This window comes from Palaemon carinicauda, chromosome 23 (genome assembly GCF_036898095.1).
Source record: "Palaemon carinicauda isolate YSFRI2023 chromosome 23, ASM3689809v2, whole genome shotgun sequence".
In the NCBI taxonomy this organism is placed as follows: domain Eukaryota; kingdom Metazoa; phylum Arthropoda; class Malacostraca; order Decapoda; family Palaemonidae; genus Palaemon; species Palaemon carinicauda.
Genome location: NC_090747.1, coordinates 70,903,513 through 70,929,220, shown reverse-complemented (window position 1 = coordinate 70,929,220; position 25,708 = coordinate 70,903,513). Strand labels below are relative to the sequence as shown.

Here is a 25,708-nt window from a genome sequence, read left to right as displayed (position 1 = left end):
AGTGAAGCTACGGCTTAGAGGAATATGTTGGCATGTTTACCTTACCCCACAACTTGTGGGGTGTAACTTAAAGGGCACAAATACAAATTACTTTTAAAATTTGTGATATGTTCCCAAGTCAATACAAACCATAGTCTTTAATAGGAGACTAATGCTTAAGAAAAAGGGAGTCCTTATAACCAAACTGATTGAACAACGAACCAGGAAAAATTATATTTTAATTATAAAATAAATTTTTGAATATACTTACCCGGTGAATATATAATAGCTGCAACTTTGTTGCCCGACAGACAAAAAACAGTAAAAACTCGCCAGCGATCGCTATACAGGTTGCGGGTGTGCCCACCAGCGCCAACTGTCGGCCAGATACCACTCTCGATGTAAACAAAGACTCAATTTCTTCTCATCCCACTCCGTCTCTATTGGGGAGGAAGGGAGGGTCGTTTAATTTATATATTCACCGGGTAAGTATATTCAAAAATTTATTTCATAATTAAGATATAATATTTAACTTAGCCGGTGAATATATAATAGCTGATTCACACCCAAAGAGGTGGGTAGAGACCAGTTAAATATGTTTACATCGTATAAGCTAAGAGTTTTTTATTTCATTTTGACAGTTATCAATATAACAAAACCCAAATAAATAGGTACCTGGTAAGGAAGTCGACTTAGACAATTACTCTGCCTTGTAAGTACGTCTTCCTTACGGAGCCCAGCGATCCTCTTAGGATGCTGAGCGACCCCCAGGAGCTGAAGTATCAAGGGCTGCAACCCATACTACAGGACCTCATCAAACCCCTAATCTGGGCGCTCTCAAGAAATGACTTTGACCACCCGCCAAATCAACCAGGATGCGAAAGGCTTCTTAGCCTTCCGGACAACCCATAAAAACAACATTAAAACATTTCAAGAGACAGATTAAAAGGATATGGAATTAGGGAATTGTAGTGGTTGAGCCCTCACCCACTACTGCACTCGCTGCTACGAATGGTCCCAGTGTGTAGCAGTTCTCGTAAAGAGACTGGACATCGTTCAAGTAAAATGACGCGAACACTGACTTGCTTCTCCAATAGGTTGCGTCCATTATACTTTGCAGAGATCTATTTTGATTAAAGGCCACGGAAGTTGCTACAGCTCTAACCTCGTGCGTCTTAACCTTAAGCAAAGATCGGTCTTCCTCACTCAGGTGTGAATGAGCTTCTCGTATTAACAATCTGATAAAGTATGACAAAGCATTCTTTGACATAGACAAGGATGGTTTCTTAACCGAACACCATAAAGCTTCAGATTGGCCTCGTAAAGGTTTAGTACGAGCTAAGTAGAACTTAAGAGCTCTAACAGGGCATAAGACTCTTTCTAGTTCATTGCCTACGATCTCCGATAAGCTGGGAATATCGAACGATTTAGGCCAAGGACGAGAAGGTAGCTCATTTTTGGCTAGAAAACCAAGTTGCAGAGAACAAGTAGCTTTTTCTGACGAAAATCCGATGTTCTTGCTGAAGGCATGAATCTCACTGACTCTTTTAGCCGAGGCTAAGCATACCAGGAAAAGAGTCTTAAGAGTGAGATCTTTCAGGGAGGCTGACTGTAAAGGCTCAAACCTGTCTGACATGAGGAATCTTAGGACCACGTCTAAATTCCACCCAGGAGTAGCCAAACGACGCTCCTTAGTGGTCTCGAAAGACTTAAGGAGGTCTTGCAGATCTTTATTGTTGGAAAGATCTAAGCCTCTATGCCGGAAGACCGATGCCAACATGCTTCTGTAGCCCTTGATAGTGGGAGCTGAAAGGGATCGTCCTTTTCTCAGGTATAAGAGAAAATCAGCTATTTGGGCTACAGAGGTACTGGTCGAGGATACAGAAACTGACTTGCACCAGTCTCGGAAGACTTCCCACTTCGATTGGTAGACTCTAATGGTAGACGCTCTCCTTGCTCTAGCAATCGCACTGGCTGCCTCCTTCGAAAAGCCTCTAGCTCTCGAGAGTCTTTCGATAGTCTGAAGGCAGTCAGACGAAGAGCGTGGAGGCTTTGGTGTACCTTCTTTACGTGTGGCTGACGTAGAAGGTCTACTCTTAGAGGAAGACTTCTGGGAACGTCTACTAACCATCGAAGTACCTCGGTGAACCATTCTCTCGCGGGCCAGAGGGGAGCAACTAACGTCAACCTTGTCCCTTCGTGAGAGGCGAACTTCTGCAGTACCTTGTTGACAATCTTGAATGGTGAGGGAACAACTCCTTAAATACAGCCATGACTTTTCTAAAGTCCAAGGATGGTTGAGCTGCCTTAGGCTCATCAAGTTCTGAAGGTTGATCCTCTTGTGGTTCAGCAACGTCCTCATCTGACAGTTCCTCATCCGATAACTGATGAGAAAACGGCAAAGGAGTGGGCAACGTTTGACTCGCCGAGTCCGGTCGCACTGGTGCATGCGTGACGGAGCCGGACGCAGCGTCATGGAACTGCTGAACAGTCTGGGAACTGTCAACAACCATAGGTGCGCGAGGACGCACAGCGTCCACCCGAGACTGTTTAGACCGTCTGGGTTGTGCAGTCAACACCATACCGGGTTGCGGAGGTTGACGCACCGTGTCAAAACAAGTCACCTCTGATGGTTGATGAACGTCCTGAACGTCAACAACCACCTCCGTGCGTTGCCTAACGTCAACGTGCGGCTGGAAACCCACACTGGGTCGCATCGGTGGAGGTACTACCCCAACTGGTTGACGCGAGAAAGCTACCTCAACGTCAACAGGACGCACAACAGACCGCTTGGATGGTTGTTGGCCAGAAGGTTCAGCGGCAACCTTCTCCGCATTGAAGTCCTCCATCAAGGACGCAAGCTTGGACTGCATGTCCTGCAGTAACACCCATTTAGGGTCTACGGAAGCAGGTGCGGCAACAGACGGGGTGAGCGACTGAGGCGGCACAACTTTGCCTCTCTTAGGCGGCGAGCAGTCATCCGATGACGGCAACGGGTCCGACCAGTGGCTACAACTGGGACGTTGGACTTGTCCTGAAGGGACCGACTTACGTTTCAAAGGTCTGGAGACCTTGGTCCAAGGTTTCTTACGAGAAACACCTTCGGACGACGAGGTAAAAATGGGCTCTCTCGTCTTACGTTGGTAGGGGCGATCTTGGGGAGATACGCCTGATACCATAGAGGGAACGTCTGTTCGCTGATCAAGGCCTCTCGAACCCATGAGTCGTACGACATTGCTTCTCCCCTGGGCTTGGGAGCTTGCAAGAGGTCCCGGACTAGGAGGACGACAGGCACGAACAGACGAACCCTCAAGCGCAACACTGTTCACAACACTTTGAGAAACACTAGGCACTTTAACACTTTCCGCTGCGGCACTTTGGCACTTTAGTTCCTTTACGTCCGCCATGAGTTGATTCCGGTCACTTGCTAGGGCCTCAACTCTCTCCCCCAAGGCATGGATAGCACGCAGGGAAAATTCCAAAAAACGATCTAAGTCATCAACAATGAATCCAATCCAAAAAAGAGTTCAAGGATTTATTTGAAGAAAAAACACCTGTACAGTACTGCGAAAGCTCAAACCAAATTAAAGTACTTCACCAAATATGATGTGAAAAAACTCCAGGTACAACAGCGAGTAAAGTACGTCTTGTCGACACGTCGACAGAGAAGAAATTGAGTCTTTGTTTACATCGAGAGTGGTATCTGGCCGACAGTTGGCGCTGGTGGGCACACCCGCAACCTGTATAGCGATCGCTGGCGAGTTTTTACTGTTTTTTGTCTGTCGAGCAACAGAGTTGCAGCTATTATATATTCACCGGCTAAGTTAAATATTTAAAATGTCAATGCACTTTGGTCCTGTGGAAGAGAAAAGCGAGCACTCCTGTCAACCTCCTAACTAACTCATCATGGAGATGTCGCAGGTGTTAGGCTAGGACCCTACCTGGAGACTGGTGGGCGGTCGTGGGAGAACTCATATCCGTAAGAATATGTTGTCTGAGGTAATAACCTGTTCCTTAGTTTGCCATTTTTTGTTTGGAAAGACCATGTAGCATGTGGTGCCCTTCTTACAGTTTTCAATGCTGTACAGAAATCCCTTGATTTTGGTTACAAAGTTTGTATGATTGGCATCATTAATAAATTTTTAAGTAAAAGATTGCAAAGAGTTGTTGTTGAAAACCACCGCGGCGAGTAACGGAATATGATATCTGATGTTTCTCAGGGTAGTGTTCTTGGTCCATTACTATACAGTATACACATAGGGACTTGACAATTAATAAGTCAAACCCTGCATGATACTATAAATACCTAAGAATGTACTGTATATGTATGAAAAACCAATCTCTCAAGTCCTGTAGGACCAGAAAACAGCCCTTAAAGTATAAGTAAAGTAAAAGAATGCTGTGAACACCATTATTGTGTACTGGAACGTATTCCGAAGGAAGGAATCATTCCTAATATGTAACCTATTGCATCGCGTATTCGGCGAGAACATACCGTACTAAAATCATCTTTCCAAGGGGATACGTTTCTGGTACAAATTGGGGCAGACTTTGCAGTTGATGTCACCATAGTGTCCCAACAGCAAAGGGACAAGGGTGGCTGCCAATGCCCTAACCAACAGTGCTTGAGATGGGGCTTACATAAGACCCAACACTGGTACTGAAACATCTTCCCCTTTGCAGGGTTAGATTTTTGTACAGCACTGCTCTTGCCATAAAAACACGCAGAGGAATCAATCAATGTCTCATGAGACTGTCCAATTAGTTGTCTTGTGCTTCAGTGACTTCTTTCCGTTCGGTGCAGAAGGCATTGCATCCTAATGTTCAGCAACAAGTGAGAGAGAAACAGAATTGGGTAGAACATTACTTACTATCTATCCTTGAGAATGAGGGGAGAACATACAAGGATTGTCAACCTCATTGAAATGTTCTTGGTACGCACTCACCGATGAATACGTACTTCGCAAGATATAGTAGTGTCTTCAGCATGGTTGAGGGCATTGTGCTAGAGTTATTCATGTTGGCATTTTTTCCCGTTGTGGGACAATTTTAGGCATACTGCAGGGCATAATGTACAGTACACCCCACAGTACAAGACCGAGTACAAGTACAAGAGCAGCGTGTACCAAACACTGCGAACACTTGACTTCTTCCATTAATACCCTTCAAACAAGAGAATCTACCAGTACATTCATTTAATCTGAAAGGAAGAGCAAAAGATCAAAACAGCCAGATAAGATGCAGCAGAGCAGTACTTGTGCACTAAAATGCAGACAAAAACAATGTGAAGGTTGGTCCTCCTGATGGGTGAGCCAGACCTACCCTCCAACCACCAGCAACTGTTCACCTCACTAAAAAGCTTTCAGGCCACTCCAGCATAGCTGAAGTCATACTCCTATTAAAAGATGATAGTTTGTATTTCGTTTAGGAACAATGGAATTTTGAGAAAATTCTTTGAAATAAAAAAAGCAAGACCACTTTGAGAGAATTAATGCACATGTTATAACATTCTAAAATATCATGCACTTGTTTCAATTAAGGAATCATAAAGGCTCAGCATCTGAGCAATTACTTAACTTATGTTAAAATGAAACATTGAAATGGTACTTAAAAGTACTGTTCTTCCAGAGCAGATTATTTGCAAGAATTCACACACACTTATCTAGACTCCTACCTGATCATCATCTTTTCCTTTGCCTTTGCCTCTTTTACCCTTCTTCCCTTTTCCTCCGCCACCACCCTTGCCTTCTTCTGAAACATTCACTCTGGGGCAGAGTTGTTTGATGTTTCCCAGTACTTGTTTTGGGGTACATCTCTCTGCTTCTACAACCTTTTTGAGATGTCTATCAGTGAGGGGATTTCCTTTCAAGTTGATATCTGGGGACAAAAACAAGAGAAAACATCAATAAGATGAAAATTCTGAACAATGATTGTTCCATTATATTGTAGAAACATGACAAATTTGGAAGTAACTTGTATTTTTCTTAACTACAAAAACTTGAGTTCTTTATTATGGATATATATTTCAGCGCGGGCTGGATTTAGCCCCAAAAATTTTCACGAGGTGTCAACAACCCTTCACTTGATAGTGGGGGTAAACCAACCTCCCCACTCACACACTCATCCAGTGAGCTCTCTTCCCTTTAAAATGCAGGCCGGACTAATAATGGGAAAGGTTATGGCAGGAGGAACATTTATAAAGAACTCAGGTTTGCGGTAGTTGGGAAAAACACAAATTACTTCCAGATTTGTCATTTATTCCGACAAAAATACAAACCTTCATTCTCTACTATGGTGACTCACCTCTGGGTGGGTGGAAGTCCAAATTAGAACTGGCTGAACACACTGCCCCCAGATACAACTCTGAGTTTAAAAGAGCGTGAGAAGAGAATCCTGATACCTCATGAACCCTCAACCTGTCAAAGATAGAGTTGACAGCCTGCATAACCATGGTGAGTGAGTGGAAACTCTCACTGTGACTTTACCAGGTAAGTATAAGGAGTGAGTTGAACTGCAATGATAAAGAACTCTAGACATTGCCCAACGTCCCCTCGCAAGGAGTCTGGGGACATAAAATATACACACAATTCAGACCATAAGATTAACATGGTTCTTACCTGCGGTCGGAATGAGGCCAGCTTGCCGAGTCTCTGGATGCTGGGCTCCAAGAGAGAGGAAGATGAAAGAAGACAACTGCAGTCATTTTATCCATTTAACACAGACTAAAACCATGTAACATCTGCCTTTGACTGACTGCTATTATTCCTGCAAGGGAGCTAAGGTAGCTAAACCACTTGTTGAGTGGCCACCACAGGTCCCAGAGTAAAGGTATCTAGGGTCCTGTAGGTTACGTCTTGCAAGTAGTGGCGGTGAAAGTGTTTTGTCTTTTCCACACAACTGCTTGGAGTACACTGCCCGGACTTACAAGCAGACACTTGACAAAGGACGAGCCGTCTTAGTACGCTTGGGATAGTACCTTAAAGCTCTCACAGGACATGGCAACAGCTGGTCAGGATCATCAGTTACTTCCTGAGGACTCGTAATTTGGAAGTGCCCGAACCTAGAGTCCGCTACAGCTGGATTTTGAGTCTTAGCAATAAATTCAGGAATGAAGCCAAGAGTTACTTAACCCCACTCCCATGAATGGGTGATATCGTAGGACAAACCGTCTTGAGAGCCAAGTCACAATCTGATGCTTGACTCAACGATTCATAAGGAGCTCCTTTCAAAGCATCAAATCGGGGGAATCAGAAGGTCTGGAGAGTCCCTGTGTTGAGATCAGGTCTTCAGCTGCCACAGGAAAGATTGAATGAGAAGGTAGCTGTTGGGAACCAGACATTCCTGGGAAGTCAATAGGTGCTGCCGCAGGTGAGCTTATGCCAAGCCTTACACGAGAAAGGTACGAGCCCCTTCCTTGAATCTCTCATTTCTGCTTTTAGACGGAAACACTTTCCTAATTAGGTGTTTATCTGCATTCCCAAATATATCAGGTCCAGCGGCAGTTACAATGAGGATTTCCCGAAATTCACTACGACCCACAGGTCAAGGCAAAATAAGGGAAGCCTGTCTGTGTAGGAAAAAGGTCTCCACCTAGTCTGCCAGAATTAACTAATTGTCTAGGTACCGAAGTAGATTAATGCTGTTAGCATAGGCCCAGGTTGAGATTAGAGTAAACACTCGTGAACATTTGAAGGGCTGCGGGCAGGCCGAAGCACAGCACTCGAAACTGGTATATCTTTTCGTGCAGGACTAATTTTAAATACTTCCTTGACAATGGATGGATTGGGATGTGGATGTATGAATCTTTTAAATCCAGTATAATAATGAAGTTCCCCTGTCTGTGGTCTCCAACTTGAATGGAGCCTGAAGACTAAACTCTTTGAAGATCGAGAAGTCTATGACTTGTCTCCAGCCTCCAAAAATCTTCTCTACAAGAAAGTCAACAAAAGAAGCCTGGAGATTGGTCGGCGACCTCTTGGAGAGCGCTCTCCTCTAGAATGGTCTGGACTTCCACTTGAAGGGCGACGAAAGAAGAAGGTGTCAGGAGGAGGGTGAGATCTGGTGAACGAGATGCAGTATCCTGCTCAGAGGATCTTGACCATCCAAGGATCAGTCCCATAGAACTCCCATCTCTGCCACCTGCGTCTCGGGCTTCCCTCCCCTTCCACGAGCCCTCTTACTAAGAAAGGGCTGCCTGGGGTTCGAAGACTCATTAATCTTTTTAAGAATCCGTATGCGCACAGTTGATTTTGTTGCAGATGGAGCACAAGAAGAGGTACATGATGTTATGGCTCTATGGAGAATGTACAGTAGTCTTGACTCGCCTTCCTCCATCGCTCCACCATTGAGTAGATGTCTTTCAAGTTAAACAAGGAAGAATCCGTCACTGACGGAGTTTTGAAATGACAATGTTTTTTCAAGATACAGTTAGCCCACAAATTGGCCGCATTGTGTGCTCGGAACTCTACACCACTAGCACCAAAAAGCAGGATGTTCTTAAAAGCTTTCTGTTTGTCTGGGTCCAACAAATCCTATTGTCAGTCAGATAGCCAACGAAGCTTGACCGGTAGTCTATCCATGAAGAGGTTTGCAAAGTTGTCTTTGCAATCCTCTCCAGGTTCACATCTGCAGCTGAAAAAATCCTGTTGAGCAACCAGCTTGTTGACCGTCATGCCTTGGGCTAAAGGTGACTCTGACAGGACTAAAGACAAGGGCAATGGGTCATCATTGAGTACATTGTAGTATTTTACTTCCCCTGCTTAACGAAAGACAGAGGAAGTAATGGAGACAAGTTACTCACAATAAGAGACTTTCCTATTCGCTATCTGGGGTATGACGTTTTTCATGGCCCCTGACACCATCTAAGGCCAGGGCAACTCTAGCCTGGTCATACAAGGTAGTGGGCACGGCTGAACAGGTCCAAAACTGTGTTTTTCTCCTCAGGGAAAGGAGTACGCAGGTTCCACGAGTCCATCAATTTTATGTAAGCTCAATGGCAGGAGCTTTAAGGCTAGCCGGCGGAGACAACACACCATCAAAATTGTCCTAATTCAAGGATTCTTCCAACTCCAGAATTGCACCCAAAGAAGTTGGGTCAGGGTTATTAACCTCTATCCCTGCAGGAGATCAAGGCCTTCAAGGAGCATCCTGAGCATCGGGTAGCGACAGAGCTGCCACTACATCCTGAGTCCTCTTCTGTAGAGATGGGTCATCAACGATCTTCAATGTCCAGTACTTCGGTAGACTTTAAATCCTTCCACTCTCAAGGCTTTGATGACAAGGAGGCTAGAACACTAATAACCTCCTTACGAGGAGGCACCGCAGGCAGCGAAGGCTCAATGGGAGCAACTATGGGCTTTGGTGGATGCAGCAAGGCCAATCTTGACTGGATAGTTGTCAATGAAATGGGTGAAAGGTATCTCCTGGAGTAAGTGTAACCAGCCAGTTTCCTCTACTTCTTAGTCACTTTCTCCTATAAGGAATAAGGCTTAGGATGACCAACCTTGGAGTCAAGGGATGCTTTGACACATGACTAAGAGAGGAGGCAACAGCAGGGACTGGAGGACCAGTTGGAGTACGAATGGTGACAGTCATGCTCCTATGCCTTCGGTACGAAAGAGAACTAAAACTCCCTGGAGACCCTGACACCATGAGGATAATAGAAATGAGTCCTAAAAACTTTCTCTGGCAATCAAGCTTTCACAGGACCAGTTGTAGCCTGTAAGACAGCTTTAACGAGCTCTGGAGACCATGGCGCACCCGTCGCGAACAAGGCAGCAGACGAAAAGGCTGGTGGCACTGAGTGATGTTCTTGCTCATGCTGGTTACAATACCTCACTTCTGGCAAACAAGCAAGCAAACAGATAGCAGCAACAGAGTGCTCTAAAGGAGGTAGGAACTGATCATAATCAGTGGCAGAAAAGTTTGGGAATGTTTTGCGAAGGCGAACCTGGGGCGCACACATAAGCCTGCCCGTAGATCAAGCAGGTGCATGAACACCAGTAAAAGTATTTGCTGCTGTCTAGTCCGCCGAGTTCTTGGCTGGACGGGACTGCTGAGGAGCTGGTGGTTTGTAGGGCTTGGATGTCAAGGCCCTATGGAGGAGAGAGTCCTGGTGAGACTTCCTCCATCTCTCAGCAGCGTGTTCCACATCTTTTTGGCTTGAAAAGAGAAGATCCCTCTTTAGAGAGGAGTTCCTGAGCCTAGCCATCTCAGCATTCCGGGCCTGCTGATGGAATCTCTCAGACACCGCATCTTGTCGTTTCAGGATGGAATTTGCCCACAAGTTCGAGACTTGATGGGCGAGAAAGAGACCTGATGGCTGGAGAGCCTCTCAAGAGAGACCCCTTTGGTAAGCTCTTCCAGAGAGTGGTGGAGTGGAAGAGCTGGACGAAGTTCGTCCAAGACCTCAAAGTAACTCCTCTGCTGGATGCGAGGCGGTGGGAGCATCTTGGCGGTAAAGCCTGAACGTTGAGAGTAGGAGAAGTCGGAGAGCTGTTGGCCGATCTTCGCCCCGGCACTCTTTAGCCCTTGGGACCAGGGCAAGGCTGCACTGGTCTTTGAAGGTTTCCAAGTACCGAAGATGACAAATTCGTAGATAATTTGTATTTTTCCTAAGTATACAAACCTTAGCTATTTAATAGGGGTATTACTTTCGGCGTAGCTGAAATGACGAGCCATTAAAATTTAACGAGGGTTTACTACCCATACCGCTAGTTAGCGGGGGTAGGGGAGGGTAGCTTGCTACCCCCCCACACACACACACCTGTGCTTGAACTCACTTTGCTTAGAGGTAGGACTTCAAGGGGGATAGGGCTGGCGGGCAAGTTTGGTTAAATAGCTAAGGTTTGTATAGTTAGGAAAAATACAAATTATCTACGAATTTGTCATTTGTTCCGTAACTGAAATACAAACCATGCTATTTAATAGGGGTGACTCACCCATTAGGAAGGGTGGACGTCCCAGCCAGTACTGGCTTTTGACTTTGCCCTGGGGCTCGATATTTGAGTGTATAAGCACCCAAGAAATAAGGAGTCCCTGCACCTCGCTAGAACCTTCCTATGCAAGGATCGCGGCCTACACAAGCTGTGTGTGAAGGTATGAAGAAGTGTGATTCGTCCTAGGAAGTTGTTCTGAAGTTCTTTAGATGGAAACTTGTAGTCTAGGACTTTCCCAATACCACCTCGTCAGGGTATGGGGATGTAACAGTATTAACTTAATACTAGGAACACAAGGGAGCATGGTTTACCTGCAGTGGTTTGAGGTAGGCTATGCAGAGAACCCAGGATGCTGCTTTCCCCAAGAGAGGGGATGATGAAGAAAAGAATAAGGGCCAGTCAAACCTTTTCATTCGTGCACACTAAAAACCGGGTAACAATGCCCTCAACCTTCTGCTACTTCTCCAATAAGGAGCTTGAGGTTTTAAACCAGCTGTTGTGCAGCCACCACAGGGCCGATAGAGAACGTATCGAGCCTCCTGAGGGTCACGTCTTGCAGGTAGTGGCCTGTAAACGTTGTTTGACGCTTCCACACCCCCGCTTGAAGGACCTGCTTCACAGAGAAATTTCTTTTGAAGGCCAGGGACGTAGCTATGCCCCTGACATCATGTGCTCTAGGGTGACGTGGCAGAGAAGGATCTGGATTCAAGGCCAGATGATTGACCCTACGAATCCATGCAGAGATGGTATTCTTGGAGACCCCTCTCTTAGTCCTCCCTGTGCTGACGAATAATGCCGTCACATGAGGATGGACTGCAGCTGTTCTTTTGAGGTATAGCCTCAAGCTCCTTACTGGGCATAGTAATACAGTGGTACCTCTACATACGAATTTAATTCGTTCCACAACCGACTTCGGATGTAGAAAATGTTCGGATGTAGAAACGAATTTTCCCATAAGAATACATGGTAATTCATTTAATTCGTTCCTCAGCCTAAAAACCCATAATAAATCCTTAATAAATGGCTACACATAATTACACATAACAATAACATAACTGCATAATATGAAAGAAGCATGTAAAAAAGATAATTATAAAGAAATAATAAATGAAAAATGTTTTATTGCCACTTTACCTTAGAGACAGGCCAACGCAGGTGTAGGATTTGCTACGCCAGGAGGAGACGGACGATCGGCGAGAAGGTAGACATGGTGTTAACATGTTCTTTAAATAAATACTCTCTCTCTCTCTTGTTCTTCTTCACTGTTAGTGTTAGAGACGTCTATTAATTTTTTCTGAGAGAGAGAGAGAGAGAGAGAGAGAGAGAGAGAGAGAGAGAGAGAGAGAGAGAGAGAGAGAGAGAGAGAGAGAGAGAGATTAAACAAAAATCAGAGATTGAACAAAAATGTGTTGTGTACATATGATTTTTAACAGCGTTAACGAGTTGAAAGACAGTTAAATGTAACTAAAAAAACAATATCAGCGAATCTGAATTCCTTTATTAACTAAAACAAATATTGATACAAACACACACACGAGGAGACACGATCAGCGAGGAGGTAGAGATGGTGACTGCGATAGCATACCATAACTTACACTACGGAAATTTTAATCTAACTAAGCTTATTTATTTTTTTTTTACTTTTATATTTCATATTTTTTACATTTTTTTTTCTTTTGATTTTTTATTTTCATCACTTTCAGTGACGAGTTACGGTATGTTATCGCAGTCACCATCTCTACCTCCTCCCCAACCGTCTCTCTTACTGCGTAGCAATTCTTGCACCTGTGTGTGTGTGTTTGTGCATACGCACATGAGTGTGTTTGTATCAATATTTGTTTTAGTTAATAAAGGAATTCATATTAGTTGTTATTACTTTCTTAGTTACATTTAATTGTTTTTCAACTCGTTGACGCTGTTAAAAATCATATGTACTCTAAACACATTTTTGTTTAATCTCTCTCTCTCTCTCTCTCTCTCTCTCTCTCTCTCTCTCTCTCTCTCGGAAAAAAAATAATAGACGTATCTAAAACTATGACAGCGAAGAAGAACGAGAGAGAGAGAGAGAGAGAGAGAGAGAGAGAGAGAGAGAGAGAGAGAGAGAGAGATTTTATTTAAAGAACATGTTAATGCTATGTTTAGAGAGAAACAGAAAAAGAGAGAAGTCTTATTTACAAGAGCTTGTTAATGCTATCTTGGTTTTCTTTGCTTCACTTTTTTCTTTCTTTCTGTTCATCACGCTGGCCCTTCTCACAAATGATCGTTGCCAACAATCTCTTTGTCCTTTATTCCTATCAACAAAAGGCGTTCTATCTCTTCCAGGGTATTGCTACGATGTCTTGTAATAATGGTGATCCCCTTCGATGGTTATTAGCTTTAATGGCTGCCTTCAGCTTGATGATCCTCGTGATCATAGGCCTATTACGGCCATATTGTTTAGCCATACAATATCACTCACATGCACACTGCTCTCATATTTTTCTATAATTTCTTGCTTCAATTCTAGTGAAAGAATTGCCTTCTACCTGTACTGAAACTTTAGGCACCATGATTATAGGTAAAATCAAAAAGGAAATGTGAGAAAAGGAAGAAAATAAGCTCTGTTAATAAGAGACCAAATAGAGGACAACCACACGATATACACAAGAACAGAGAACTGAGCACTCGACGCTCAATGGCGTAATGTTTACTTCGTATGTTGGAGCAACAGTTCGGATGTCGAGGCAGAAATTTGGTCGACTTTTACTTCGTATGTTGGGACATTCGTATGTAGAGGTACCACGATGGTCTGAGTCATCTGTTACAGAGCGGAGACTAGAAATCCGGAAGGAATCGAACCGAGGGTCCGCTACTCCACGATTCTGAGTCTTAGCAATAAACTCAGGGACGAAGTTGAACGTTACCTCCCCCCCCCATCCAACTTGAATGGACGATGTCATACGAGAGACCATGAAGTTCGCTAACACGCTTGGCCGAAGCCAAAGCTACTAGGAACACCGTCTTCCAGATTAGGTGGTGATCTGATGCCTGGCGTAATGTTTCATAGGGAGGTCTCTTCAGAGACCTGAGAACTCGAACCACGTTCCATGGAGGAGGTCTCACTTCCGACTGAGGGCAGGTAAGTTCATAACTACGTATGAGTAGAGAAAGTTCTAGCGATGAAGAAATGTCCATTCCTTTCAGACTGAAAGCTAGACTTAAGGCTGAGCGATAGCCTTTCACTGCCGAGACTGAAAGGTGCATTTCTTCCCGCAAATACATAAGAAACTCCGCTATTGCTGGAATAGTGGCATCGAGTGGAGAGATACCCCTTCCACGACACCAACCACAGAAGACTTTCCACTTTGCCTGGTAGACTGCTGCGGATGACTTTCGCATATGTCCAGATATCCTGACCGCAACTTGTTGCGAAAATCCTCTCTCAGAGAGGAGATGCTGGATAGTCTCCAGGCGTGAAGTCGTAGCGAAGCTACGGCTTTGTGGAAGATGTTGGCATGTGGTTGCTTGAGCAGATTGTGCCGTGGAGGGAATTCTCTCGGTAGCTCCGTTAGGAGTTGCAGAAGGTCCGGGAACCATTCCGCGTGATGCCATAGCGGAACTATGAAGGTCATTGAAAGATTGATCGATGTTCTGGTCTTCTTGAGCACCCTCCTAATCAGACAGAAGGGGGGAAAGGCGTAAACGTCGATGTTGTCCCACCGTTGTTGGAAAGCATCTTGCCAGAGAGCCTTGGGGTCTGGGGCTGGGGAGCAGTACAGCGGGAGCATGGAGTTCAGGGCTGTTGCGAGCAGATCCACAGTTGGAGAACCCCACAAAGTCTGGACTTTGTTGGCTACTAGATGATCCAAAGAACACTCGGCACTCACTATCTGAGAAGCTCTGCTCAGATTGTCGGCGAGCACATTCCTTTTGCCTGGAATGAAGCGTGCCGATAGCAGTATCGAGTGGATTTCGGCCCATCTTAGTATCTCTACTGCTAGATGGGATAACTGCTGCGAAAAAGTACCTCCTTGTTTGTTGATGTAAGCCACTACTGTGGTGTTGTCGCTCATCACCACCACAGAGTGACCCGCCAGGTATTGTTGGAACTGTTGAAGGGCCAGGAGGACGGCCTTCATCTCTAAGAGATTTATGTGGAGATACTTTTCTGACTTTGACCACAGGCCTGAGGTCGTGTGGTGCAGTACGTGGGTCCCCCACCCTTTCTTTGAAGCGTCCGAAAACAGTATCAAATCCGGGGGGAGGACGAGAAGGTCCACTCCTTTCCGTAGGTTCTCGTCTGCCACCCACCACTGGAGGTCCGTCAGTTCCGCAGTTCCCATACGGATCAGGACGTCCGGGGAATCGTAACCTTGATTCCACCGGGACTTGAGCCGCCACTGCAGGGATCTCATCCTGAGGCGACCGTTGGGAACTAGACGAGCCAATGATGAAAGGTGACCGAGGAGACGTAACCACGATTGGGCTGGAAGCTCTTCTCGTCAGAGAAAAGGGCTTACGACCTTACTCAGCCTTGCTATCCAGTCGTCTGATGGGAAGGCTTTGTGGAGATTGGTGTCTATAACCATGCCTAGATATACCAGTCTTTGAGTGGGAAGCAGTGAGGACTTCTCAAGATTTACCATGATCCTCAGATCCTGGCAAAGTCTCAGAAGTTTGACCAGGTGTTGAAGAAGGGTTGACACCGAGTCTGCTAGGATTAGCCAGTCGTCCAGATAACGAAGGAGACGGATGCCAATCTTGTGTGCCCACGAAGATATTAGGGTGAACACTCTGGGGAAAACCTGTGGTGCTGTGGAGAGACCGAAGCACAGCACCTTGAACTGGTACTCTTTGTTGTCTAGGCTGAATCTTAAGTACTTCCTTGAAGACGGATGGACTGGGATCTGGAAGTACGCGTCCTTTAGATCCAGTGTACACATGAAGTCTTGCGGTCTCACTGCTAGTCTGACCGTGTCTGCCGTCTCCATGCTGAACGGAGTTTGTTTGACAAACTTGTTCAGAGCCGAGAGGTCGATGACTGGTCTCCAGCCTCCAGACGCCTTCTTTACAAGAAAGAGTCGACTGAAGAAGCCTGGAGACCCGTCGAAAACCTCTTGGAGAGCGCCCTTCTTCAACAGGGTCTGGACTTCTGCCCGAACGGCTTGCCCCCTTGCCGATCCCAAGGCAAGGGAGCTCAATGACACTGGATTCATCGTCAGAGGAGGTAGAGATGTTGTGAACAGGACGCGATATCCCCGACTGATTACGGAAATCGTCCAGGAATTGGCCCCGAGCTGCTGCCACCTGTCTGAGCAACTTTGTAGGCATCCCCCCACTGGTGGACATGCAGGGGGACTGCCAATCCTAGCGTTTGCGGCCTCGGCTGCTCCCTCTAGGATTCTCACCTCCCCTGGAGGACTTTTTGCCTTTCCTATCTTTGACAGGAAAGGGCTTAGACACCACTGTCTTCGCTGCTGTCGATGGTTTTGCGGTCTTAGTCGGACGGGACTGCTGGGGAGCTGTAGGCTTATAGGGCTTAGATGTCAAAGCCCTATGAAGGAGGGAGTCTTGGTGCGACTTCCTTCACCTCTCAGCGGCCTGTTCCACATCCTTAGGCTCAAACAGGATCATTCCTTCTAAAGAAGAATACCTGAGCCTATTGATCTCGGTGCTAGGGACCTTCTGATGGAATCTCTCAGCCACTGCATCCCGACGTTTCAGGATGGTGTTTACCCACAAGTTCGAGACTTGGTGGGCCAGAAACTCGATCGTGCGAGTGCCTGAGAGAAGGAACGTCTCCATAGCTTTCCTGGTACATTCTTTGGAAAAATCCTCAGAGCGTATTAGGATACCTAAGGTCCCTAACCAGGTGTCCAGCCACAAAGTCGCTTGCATAGCACACTTCGCCACCTTCTCCTGGTTAGGTCTCGGTTGCCGAGAATGAGACCTGCCGGTTGGATAGTTTCTCAAGAGGGACTCCCCTGGTAAGCTCTTCCAACGAATGGTGGCGAGGAAGAGCTAAACAAGGCTCCTCCAAGATCTCAAAGTACCTCCTCTGCTGTACGCAAGGAGATGGGAGGAGCTTGTTGCCGGCACTGGAACGGTTGGAGGCAGACAACTCGGAGAACTGAACAGCGATCTTGTCCCTGGTACTCTAACCCCCTGAGACCAGGGCAGAGCTGCACTGGGCTTAGATGGTTTCCGAGTACCGAATACGCGGTCCAAGACCGTGTCCTTGCCTTCACGAGGAGGGATCTCTGGGTCGGCAAACCCATTGAGAGCCCTCATTAGAGTCAGAACTTGCCAAAACGCATGCTCTGACTCTTGCTGTTCCCCTCCTGACGTTGGACTTGCAGCGAAGTCTCCTGTCCCCAAAGGCTCTTCTTGGGGAGAGTCGCGGACGTTCTCCGAGTGACTAGTTGGCTCCGTTCTTGGTCTTGTAGAGGACTTTGGTAAAGTCTTCGAGTCCTTCGACTCCTTCCTGGGAAGGTTGTAGGACTCCAACATGGAAGATGGCAAGCTCTTTCCAGACCCCACTTGGGAAGACTTCTCAGCGCGAGGCGGGGTTTCCCTCATTGGTGCGATGGGGAAAGTCTCACCTCACGTGATTCCCCTGAGGACGGGAAATACTCGTCCGACAGAGAAGGAGAGAAAGCCTGGGGGAGTGAAGGAGCCTGCCTCGAAGGTTTACGTGGAGTCAACTTAGCCCTTGGAGAAGCTACCGCGTCCAGAACTCCTCTTTTTCTCTTCAGAGGGGTAGAGACAGCCAAGGATCTGTGCCCTAATTCGGAGAAAACAGGCTTGAACGCCTGTGTAACAGCTCTGATTAGTGCACCGAACCAAGGACGCGCTGTCAGACACCCCCTCCGAAGGGACAGAGATCGAGGGATCCCTAGGAGGAGTTCCCAAAGGTGGGTTCGCCTGAAAAGGAATAGGGATCCTGGACCCCTCTGGATGTTTCACCTCCGCCGTAATACGCGCTGTTATGCGTTTGCGGGGAGGAGAATGCGGCGATGGTGACCTTGCCGTGCGTTGTCTAGCGACCTTGCCGTGCGTTGTCTAGTGACCTTGCCGTGCGTTGTCTAGCGACCTTGCCGTGCGTTGTCCAGCAACCTCGCGCGCGGGAGGGTATTGACGCTGCGCGGGGGAGCGTAATGGTGCTCGCGCGATGGAGAATACCAGGGATTGCGCGCGGGAGACTGCTGGTGCGCGTGCGGGCGACTGGTGGCGCGCGGGAGACTGTGGGCGCACAGGTGAGCGCGCGGGAGACCGTGGGCGCACAGGTGAGCGCGCGGGAGACTGTGGGCGCACAGGTGAGCGCGCGGGAGACTGTGGGCGCACAGGTGAGCGCGCGGGAAACTGTGGGCGCACAGGTGAGCGCGCGGGAGACTGTGGGCGCACAGGTGAGCATGCGGGAGACTAATGGGGTGCGCGCGCAGGATCAGAGCATTGAATTCGCGGGCGAGAGCTCTCGCGCCCCTAAAGAGGCCGTAGGGGGAGTGTGCGCAGGAGATACCCCTGGCGCGTGGGCGCACAGATGAAGCCTGTGTCACTCGTGGGCGCGCGTCAGGAAGGTGGCGCGCAACTGCAGGAGAGGATGGGCGAGGGCGCGCGCATCCTCGTGGACGCGTGTCTGCGCGATGGCGAGCGCTGGAGAAAGCTGGCACGTAGGTGAGCGCTGGCGCGTTGGCGAGCGCTGGCGCGTTGGCAAGGGCTGGCGCATTGGCGAGCGCTGGCGCATTGGCGAGAGCTGGTGCGTGGGAGATGTCAGAATAGACTTTCCCACAGCGGCCACATCCGAAGATCGTGGGCGCGCAGGAGAGACGATTGCTGACCGAGGGCGCTGGCGCACAGGGGATCGCTGACGTGCAGGGGAACGCTGGCATACAGGAGAGCGCTAGCGCGCAGGAGGTTAATGGTGCGCAGGTGAGGGATGACGCGTGGCAGGGCGTGGGCGCGTATGCTCTGCTTTGCTGACATAGCGCGTGAGGGAAGTATGTGCGTAAGCGCGTGAGGGAAGTATGTGCGTAAGCGCGTGAGGGAAGTATGTGCGTACGCCCTTGATGCCCTGTATTAGGGTTAGATGATGCCTGACGAGCATGAAGGTCAGGTTTCGTCGGCGCGTAGCGCGCATCAGCACTCAGGAATGGTGACAGCAGGTCTGACGGGTGGAAGGTTGACGTGTTCTTTGAAAGGACGACCTTCCACCAAAGGGGATCGCGAACGATCCGCTGAGAGGTCTAGGACCAAAGCAGGGACAGTCGGTGATCGCTGGCGAGGCTCCTCTGTGGGGGACTGCAACGAAGATGTAAAACCAAAGAGGCGCCTCCTCACCGCAGGTGAAGGAAGGCGAGCCTTGCGACGAATACGCCCTCTAGGGGCCGTGGGATCAGCAAGCTGACCTTCTGCAGTTCTCCGAAGAGGAGTCCCTGTAATTGAACTAAACACCAGCAGGAGAGACTGTTGGACTTAAGTTTCTCCCTCGTTGGTCGAACAGGAACGGGAGAAACAGAGGCCTTCAGTTACTGTGCGGTGAGAAGAGGTAGGTAGTAGGAGATACCGCATTGGATACCTCTGACATCACAATGTCAACAATCGACAGAGGATCAACCTCTGTCGGAGGCGGCGACTGCTTGACAGCGGCACCCAATCGGATGTAGTCAAGTAATGCTTCCTTGGAAGGCGAACCCTCGAGCCCCAAGGAAGACCAAAGCTGAAAAAGATGGGTTAGAGACAAATCCTCCCCCGGGGGGAGAGGTGGAGCTGCCTCGCCAGGGGAAGCAACCCCATCTTTCGAAACCCGAGTTCGGGAAACAGAACCACGGTCTACGCTACCACTCGACAGTCTCTCGAAAGAGACCGACCGAGTGGGAGCTTCGAAGGAGGTTTGAGCAACGGAAGAAGAGGCCTTGGGTTTTTCTCCTTTCATAGAAACCTTCGAAGGAGAAATATCCCGTTTGGACTTCTTCTTCCATCGTCGTGAAAACCTCTCCCACTGGGAGTTAGACCACTCCCTGCACTCACTACACTTATTATCACTATCACACCGTTGACCTCTACAGGCAGGGCAAAGGGCGTGGGGGTCTGTCTCGACCGCCGACAAGAACGTTCCACAGGGGCGGTCGGGTAAGCCAGGGCAGGTGCGCATAATAGCAGAGGCCAACTTCACACACAAAACTGTCTAAAAGGGAAAGCAAAAAAAGCATTAATGGCTGCCAAGAGCGGCGAGGATGACAGCGGACACGTCCAACTACCATCCGAGCCGAGAGCAAAGCGAGTTCAAGCACAGGTGTGTGTGAGGGGGGGGGGGGTTAGCAAGCTACCCTCCCCTACCCCCACTAACTAGCGGTGTGGGTAGTAAACCCTCGTTAAATTTTAATGGCTCGTCATTTCAGCTACGCCGAAAGTAATACCCTTATTAAATAGCGTGGTTTGTATTTCAGTTACGGAACAAACACGATTTAAGACTATGTCTTTGCCCTCTCGTGGGGGGATCTCTGGATCGGTGAACCCGTTGAGTGCTGTACTCTGATGAGAGTCAGGACTTGCCAGAAGGCATGCTCTGACTCAAAACGCACCATTTCTCACTCTCCGAAGAGAGAGAGAGAGAGAGAGAGAGAGAGAGAGAGAGAGAGAGAGAGAGAGAGAGAGAGAGAGAGAGAGAGAGAGCGAGAGATTAGTAGATCGTCCATGAATCCCTACAGGCAGTGCATGTGCTCATTCTTTTGTGAAACAGAACAATAGTAGCAGATGCATGAGTACCTGTACCGAAATGTCCACTAGGAGATGAAAAGAATGTTCCTGGTACATATTATCTCACCTCGCGAACGAGGCGAGATTGTACCCGGAATGTCTTCCTAAGTGGATACGTCTCAGTACTGGACCATCTCTCCCAAGGGGATAGAAACTGTAGAAGTCATTAAACAACTCCTATTGATCAGACTTCATGGACTTCTTCAAAGATATACTCTACTTTATACTCTCCCAATGTTACAGCCAACACTCTAACAAAGATGAGACAGGGGAGAGGAGGAACTTGAAGTATTCTAAGTAGTCATGCAGGCAGATGGCAACACTAACAGGAAATGAGACCACAACAGCATAACCAAGTGATACGTCCTTAGCAACTTTCTGGTGTCAGGAAGACACTAAAGAAAAGAAAGGCAGCACCCTTCCCCTTCACAATCTGCAGCGACAGAACTCTTCCTCCACGATAGCACTAACGATATCTAAGCAAAAGACAACTTTTTGGGGTTCCCGTTTTCATCGTCATTGTAACGCCACACAAACGAGGGATAGAACAACAGTAGACATGCCACCCAACAGGAACAAGTATGTTGGAAAACAGCAGATAAAACCAAAATCTCTCTCATATTTAAAGTTATAAGGAAATACTGCACAAGTATATCCTTGGATTTTTTCATTACCGGTACAGTAATATCCATCAAACATATTGACCTGTCAGTACAGAGCGTTTATTCAATCGTAAAAGGAAAATAAAAGAATGAAACATCCAGATTAAGAGATTGCAGAACAGTATTTTCCTACTGAACTGTGACTGAAGGCAAAACGAAAGTTACTCTATCTGGCATGTGAGCAGGGCCTACCCTCCAGCTACTAAATACCTTGTTAAACATTTAGGCAGCTGTTCTAGTTTCAGTGAAGTCATACTGCTATTGAAGGACGATATTTTGAATTCATATATGAAAAAATTACGTTCACAATCATGTTTTTCTTTAGTTAATGAATTTGAACAGGATGCTATAGGTGTGATGTCAATCAAAATCAGGGAATTTTAGTTACCAAATAGTAATGAAAAATAATGAAAATACTACGAGTTTTCGTTTGCCAGGACTTCCATACACATAGAAAACATGACTTCACAATACATTTTCTATGGCGCTGTTCGTGCAGCGTTCATCATCCTACAAATACCTATATAATTAAATGAAGAAATGATTTAATGGCTTTTGCTCTGCCGTATGCTAGCTTTGCTCGCAATTAAACATTATATCACAGCTCCTATGCTCTGGCAAGCGGACTATGTTTCGCTACACGCATTAGCGCCCTGGGCTAGAATTTCATTTTAATTATCAAATATAAAATCTTAGAATTTAACTTTCTTGGTTATTATTATCCAGCAATTCATGGTTTATGCGTTTAAATGAATGTATTAGTAATGATTTATTGAAATATAATTAAAATTGTTTTGGGAAAATTGTGTTAATGTAAAAAAAAAACTGCAAGATAATAAATGAGATTATAAAGAACCCATTGCTTTAGCCTATGTGAAGGGATTCTTTGACAAAACTGTCACAGGCTACCAAGCAACAAGAATGCCAAACTAAAATATGTTGGTCAATAAAGTACATCACTAACTTACTTGATATATGTAAAACTAAAGATGACAATGGACAAATAATATTGCAGATAATTGGGCTAAAACCCATAGTAAAAATGCTAACTAAACACTTACAAATGATCCAAATTTTATGCCCTACACACTTGAACTAGTCAAAAGTAGACAGGGGGGAGGGTAGTTAAGATTTGTGAATTTGAGCTGTATGGACCCCAGAAGGACCCAGAAAAGTCATTCAGTGAACAGTGCAACTGTGGGAAAACCAAGTTACAATATAAAGTTTAACCTGTTAAGCGTCTCCCCTGGACCACCTCCCTGCTAATGTACCGTCATGCTTTTTTTTTGCAGTTAGCAGTCATTTTACTAATGATAGTTTTACAAAGTTTTTGATCTTTATGCTTATAATTTGTATTCATATTTAAATGTATGAATATTAATTGAATAATAGAATAAAATACAATTAATACTATTATTTTATTTCAAAAGGTTACATATATGGAATGAAAAACTTACATTTATGCATGATTATTCTTTTGTTAACAATATCAGACTCCTCATCTAGAATTTCCCTTATTTCATCTGAAAAAAATAAGCCTCGTATTTAGGCCACTCAATTTGAAAGAAGCAAAACAAATTACCCTCTCTGCAAAAACGCCCAAAGAGCATTGAAAAGAAACTAGACAGTACTAGTCGTCTAACGTCAAGCGACTTTGAGAAAAAAGTTGCCAGATACCATACAAGTTACCTTTTACAGCTTACATATGCTGAGAGTGTAGCCAAGTGGTGTTCCTATGCTTACTATAAAAGTAAACGTATTATTATGGGAATGACAACTTGAAACCGGCATTTAAAGTCATGAACATAATACCCCGTTGAAAGCGGTGCCGAGTAGATCGTGGTGATCGTATTATTATGTGGGTGATGTTTAACAGGTTAAAAAGTGGGTTACACAGCAAGAAAGTACAGGGAACAAAGAGTAATACAGTAAAATACTTGCCTTTCAACTTGACACAATCTGCTAACTCTCCAGGGACTGTCTTCAATTTGTTGTTGCCAAGATCTAAGATCTTAAGGGCTGGTAGAACTGTCAAATTAGGGGATACTTCTGGAATCTCATTATCATTCAACTTTAAGTCAGCCAGATGCACTAGACCCTCCTTGCAGATATCAGGGAATTCTGTCAGCTGATTGTGGCTAACATCTAAAATGGCCAGATTGACACAGCCTTCTAAACTGGGCAAGGCACGGATCTTATTACTGATGAGGTTTAAGGTTGTCAAATTCGTCAACTTGTTAATTTCACTCGGGAGGTCTTCCAAGGCATTGAAAGACACGTCCAAAACTTTCAACTTGGTTAGCCTCCCTATAGTACCAGGAAGTTTTTCTAATTTATTCAGCTGGAGGATAAGGCTGGTGAGATTGACCAGGAGCCCGACGTCATCCTTAAGGGTGGTCAGGGGAGTTTTGCTGATCCGAAGGAAGTTCAGCTGGGACAGTTCGTACACCGATGGGTCCACACTTCCTTCCTTTTCTATTCTTTCGTTAACTTCCGGGCTCGAAAGCACCAGTTCGTACCTGTTCTCTTCTTTAGCTTGTTTCACTTCCGGCCACATTCTATCAAAATTCTATACGGGTCACAAATGTTCAAATATTCAATAACTTACACAAATGACAACGTGCTTTAACTCGAACAGCTCAGCAATGATGACGGAAGTGTCATACACGCCTAATAGTTATCTCTGTTATTTAGGGATTTCATAAATGTGAAAGTAACAGTTGATATAGAATGATAGCTAATCAAATATTTTCACGTAATCTTTATTTGTATTCAAATCGTATAAATATAATAAAAGTTAGAAAACAACTCCAAATTGACAGCATCTGCATGTATTTCAACATTGCACAGTTCCTAAACAATAACAAACTTCTACTTTTCCTACGGGTGTTAATGACCGACGATTTACTTGTGTTTCTCTTCTGTCATGACCCTCTGTGGCTTTACTGAAAGTAGAACTACTTCTTAAATTACCTCTTCCAATATTCATTTATTCAATCTATACGGGTAAGATCTCTCTCTCTCTCTCTCTCTCTCTCTCTCTCTCTCTCTCTCTCTCTCTCTCTCTGTCATACTGTAAATGTTCATTTGTTTTATTATCATTTCGTTGGAGGATTGATAGTTTCTATAACTCCCACATCAGCTCAAGTTTTAGAACGTCCCTGTTATATTATTATTATTATCATTATTATTATTGTTATTATTATTATTATTATTATTATTATTATTATTATTATTATTATTATTATTACTAGCTAAGCTATAACCCTGGTTGGAAAAGCAAGATTCTATAAATCCAAGGGCTCCAACAGGGAAAAATAGCCGGGTGAGGAAAGGAAATGAGGAAATAAATAAAAGATATAAGAAGTTATGAACAATTAAAATAAAATATTTTAAAAACATTAACCTCATTAAACCAGATATTATATATATATATATATATATATATATATATATATATATATATATATATATATATATATATATATATATATATATATATATATAAACTATAAAAGGACTTATGTCAGCCTGTTCAGCATAAAAACATTTGCTCCAACTTTGAACTTTCGAAGTTCTACTACTTCAACTACCCGATTAGGAAGATCATTCCACAACTTGTTCACAGCTGGAATAAAACTTCTAGAATATTGTGTACTATTGAGCTTCATGATGGAGAAGGCCTGACTATTAAAATTAACTGCATGCCTAGTATTACGAACAGGACCGAACTGTCCGGGAAGATCTGAGCGTAAAAAAATGGTCAGAATTATAAAAAATCTTATGCAACATGCATAATGAACTAACTGAATGACGATGCCAGAGATTAATATCTAGATCAGGAATAAGAAATTCAATTCAGGATATTCGTTCTGGGGGTAGTAGCCCCGTGATACCTTTACAGGTAAAATTCTCTGATATATCACTAGCAGAAATATCTTAAGTAGAAAGCTGCCTAGAAGAACTTCCATTAGGAATGATTAGGACCACGTGGCTATCTCACCCAAAAATAAATTTTTGCTATGACAAAATCCCTTTTGCCAAAATGTCTAAATAGGTATGCTTAAGGAAATAGGTTCCCAGGTTGCAGTTTGGCTTTTGCAAAGTCCTTTGACCCTGTATTGCCTTTCTTACTATTTCCAATACTGTACAAAAATCCCTTGATTGTAGTTAGGAAGTTCGTATGATTGGCCTTGATTTTGGTGCTGCCTTTGGTGATCATGAGGCCTTTCTTCCTTCCGGATTAGTTCGTTGGAAAAGCAGGATGCTATAAGCCCAAGGGCTCTAGCAGGGAAAATAGCCCAGAGGGGAACAGCAATAATTAAACGAACAGAACAAAGTGGGTTTGGGAATGCAGTTTTCTTAGGATCTCTTGTTGGTTTGGTAGGTGTGATA

At 45.4% G+C, this 25,708-nt stretch overlaps 1 pseudogene; it reads right to left on the bottom strand.

Annotated features, from left to right (window-relative positions):
* Positions 1 to 23,971, bottom strand: part of LOC137617164 (leucine-rich repeat-containing protein 47-like) — an 86,577-nt pseudogene extending 62,606 nt beyond the window's left edge.
* Positions 23,972 to 25,708: the final 1,737 nt, after the last annotated feature.